This window comes from Oreochromis niloticus, unplaced genomic scaffold (genome assembly GCF_001858045.2).
Source record: "Oreochromis niloticus isolate F11D_XX unplaced genomic scaffold, O_niloticus_UMD_NMBU tig00006772_pilon, whole genome shotgun sequence".
In the NCBI taxonomy this organism is placed as follows: Eukaryota; Metazoa; Chordata; class Actinopteri; order Cichliformes; family Cichlidae; genus Oreochromis; species Oreochromis niloticus.
This window is the reverse complement of record NW_020328168.1, coordinates 4,489-8,353: the sequence shown is the minus strand read 5'-3', so window position 1 is coordinate 8,353 and position 3,865 is coordinate 4,489. Positions and strand designations below refer to the sequence as shown.

The 3,865-nt window shown below is 38.5% G+C and overlaps 1 non-coding gene across 1 annotated transcript; it reads right to left on the bottom strand.

The window, feature by feature from the left end:
• Positions 1 to 1,550: 1,550 nt before the first annotated feature.
• Positions 1,551 to 1,622, bottom strand: trnat-cgu (transfer RNA threonine (anticodon CGU)). Its single transcript has one exon. It is a non-coding gene; the product is annotated as a tRNA-Thr (tRNA).
• Positions 1,623 to 3,865: the final 2,243 nt, after the last annotated feature.

Genomic DNA, 3,865 nt, shown 5'->3' with positions numbered 1-3,865 from the left:
TTTTTAGTCCAGTTCTTGTACCTGACCATTTTCTGAGTAATGTTTTTTGTTTGTTTGTTTTTTGTTTGTGTAAACACTTGGCACTGACCATTGTTGGAGAATTAAAAAGCACCTAAGTCAAGGAATGTGTGTGCACATAACAGAAAACTTGGGAAAGAACCAATTTTAAATCTTTAAGCATTTTGTTACTAGCGGCCTGTCACAAAAACACATTTTGTATAGTGTTTTTTTTTTTTTTTTTTTTTTAAATCTTGTGAATAAAATGTATACAAATGTGTGTGATTAATCACAATGTGTTAGTGTGTAATCACCCTGAGACATGCATGCCTGTCTGCTAGCGTCAGATCTAAAGCCATTTCTGATTTGGAGATGCAGGCTGCAGATTCTGTCCAGATTATCCCAGCTCTCGTCACTAAGCATCCAGTCTTCACTTATCAAATGTGTAAAATTCAAGGCTGGTCCTTAAAAGCTCCCAACAAGGCAAAAACTGTGAATCTAACCAAAAGTGTATTTCCTGTTTCTCCCACATATTGGATTCCACAGTTCCTACAAGTGATCAAATATACACAGTTTTTAGATCTTGGAGTCCCTTTGCACAGTGATAGAAAAACATTACCATTGGAATAACTGCCCACCCACTTGTGGTGCTGGAAAAATTGCCCTGATCTCTGCGCTTAGGCTCAGAGAGAGGTGAGATTTTAGCCTTTACAAGGAGATCACCCAGGTTTTTGTTCCTCCTGAAGGCTGCAATTGCCTTGTGATCCTGAAGCATATGTGTGTCCTGAGTGAACCTTTGAAAGTTGCTCTTGATAACTCTGACCAATTTGCAGGTGGAGGGAGAATATGTGATCACCACTGGGATGAGGGGAGAAACATCAATTGGCTTGGTCTGCAAGAATGAATTGAAACATTTTCTTAAAAAGGACCAACAGTACCCCTAGTGGAGAGAGCTGAGAATAAAATCTTGACAGCTTCCCCAAATCACTCTGTTGAGTGCAGATCCTGTGAAATCTCAGTAATTGGGATTTAATTATCCCTGCAAATGTGTGTTTTGGGTGAAAACTTGTTCTGAACAGTAAGGCATGTGTATCTGTAGGTTTGAAAAAGACTTTAACATCTAATTTGTGGTCATTTGGGAAATTTGGGCCCTTAAATGTAGTTGTGTCTAAAAAATCAATTGAGGATTTATTAATGGTGGATTTCAGTTTGATGGAAGCATTATGGTCATTAAATTGTCATTATTAACATTAATATGAATTATCAGTGTAAATATGCTTTTGCGAATGTCTCCTGTTGTCAGATATCCTGTTTGGATCGTCCACTTTGACTCTTCACAACGTATGTTATATTCTGTTAAATATTTAACCTGTGAGTAAAGGAAACTGATACTCACACTGAGTAAAGCGCCAACAACAGTGATGTTGTTGCACCAGAGTCATGTCTAAAGTTCTGTTCAGTGTTTCTGGTTATTGGGAGCAGAGTGTTTCCCCTACTTAAAGCAACGTGATCAGCAAGTACAGAATCAAACAGGTTTTTAATCACTGTACTAAAGGCACAGATGGGGATTGAACCCATGAGCTTTGGCAGACGAGACCAATGCCTTGCCACTTGGCCACTATGCCACACAGGCTGAGCTTTGTCCATACCGTAACATCATATTCCTCTTGAATTGTTCAATTAAATGAATTGATGAACATGTTTGTCATCTTAGTTGGTTTGAGTGCTCAAAGTAGAGAATCACTGCATAAGAATCAGTCCATTCAAAAGCAACATTCTCCAATATTCCAAAAACCCAGAGAAAGATTGCCAAATGCGAACATCATTCCAAGGAAAGCATGAAAAAATGTTGCAAGCTTGTAAAGTGTTGCCACATTTATAGTGCATCTGGTCAACACCGGCATTATTCTGTTAGAATTACTATCACCCAGTTTCAGCCAAGCTTTAGCAGTGACATTTCACTCCACAATGCTCCACAAACCATCATGGTGGTGTTAAATCATAAACAGTATATAACGCTCTATTACTCAATAAGCAATGGTGTTTTGTAAAACTTGAGTGGACTGTTATTTTTATGCTTGTGTATAATTTCTGACATTATGCAGATGTACTCTTTATAAGGCTGTGGAAACCTGCAGTCAGGTGAAACTGAAGAAGTCACTTTGATGAGTGAAAAAGATGCCCAGAACAGACTTTCGGGAGAACATTGCTCCTGGACGGACTGTTGTTTCTTACAGCTAGTGTCTAGTACAGAAAGGGACTTTTTGTTTCCCTTGTCAGCTTGTATTAAAGGTATAGATGGGTATTGAATCCAAGATCTTCAGTTTACAACACTAACACCTTGCCACTTGGCCACCAGGCCACACTGTAGAACCCCAGCACCGCCATCAGGCCAAACTTTTATTGTAGAATAAATGTATCTTGGAAAGTTTGCATTCAAATCTTTTCAAGATTACTGACACCCTATTGGTTTTTGGTGATGACAGATTTAGTGAATCTTCAAAATCTTTCATCCAATTGTTTTCTAATTTTGGGTGCACGTCTGTGCCCTTTAGAATGAGTCATGTTGATTTTTGTGACCCTAGACATCCCTTTCACTCACCCTTCGTCTTTCCTTATCCAGGCTTGGGACCGGCCACGGCAGAGTTGAAGAAGGGTTTTCTTCTGCTTTATTTTTTTGTGTGAGTCTTTATGTACTTGTTCTTTTTGTTTGTTTGTTTGTTTGTTTGTTTTGGGGGGGGGGGGGTGTACATATTTGTGAAACAGAAAATAATGACATCGCTCAAATAATCAGAACATGGAACAGTTGTTGTCCAACAGTCAAGTTTCTTGTCTGCACAAGTGTACACATGGATGAGTGTGTGCATACTCATGCACGCACACACCCACACACACATTTCTTGCACTGTGCACAGGTCATGCTCGTCTTACAATCATCATAGCACCACCACCCTCACCCTCCAAGCCTGGTTTCTTCCTGTTAAAGGGGAGTTTTCCCTTTCCACTATCACCAAGTGCTTGCTCAAAGAGCGTCATATGATTATTGTTGGGTTTTTGGGTTTGTTTGTTTTTATTGTTACTGTAGGGTCTTTGCCTTACAACATAAAGCAGCTTGAGGTGATTGTTACTGTGATTTGGTGCTATAATATACATATACATTCTGTTTGTTTACATTGTACAGTGTGCCAACTTTTTGTAATTAGTAACATAGTTATTGCCCTTATTGAGCTATAATACAAAAACAACTAAAGCTTTAAAATAAGTGTCAGTGAGCTGAAAAAACAATATTTATACCCAAAACATAGTACAGCAGAATCTAGTATAACATGGAAACACCTACCTGAAACACAGACTTTATGTATTTTAAGTACTTGAGTAAATGTTCCCACTACTATCTGCACTCACTTCCGAAGATATTTAGACTAATGAGAGAACTCTGAGCTCCTCCGCTTCATGTGAGATTCACTTTCCACTGTTTCTTTTCTTTCTTTCTTTTTTAAATCCCTCTCCATTGCATTAATGTCTTGAAATACCAGGAAACCAAGCATCTGCATCTGGAGACTTTTGACTCAAAAGGCAATAAAAACCAAAACAAATGTAAAAAAAAAAACCAATAACAAAAAAAATGAATACAGGAAAAATTACATTTTCACAAATGTCAAACATTTTTTAATTAAAATTCCTCTTTTTTTCCTACTAAAAAGTTGTAAAAATGAGTCCAAGGGCATGATGCCGTAGCAGAGGATGTACTTCCTGAGGCAGCTGAAGAAATTCAACCTGCCAACACGGATGATGATGCAGTTCTACACTGCAATCATCGACTCCATCCTCACCTCCTCCATCACCGTGTGGTACGCTGGAGCCACTA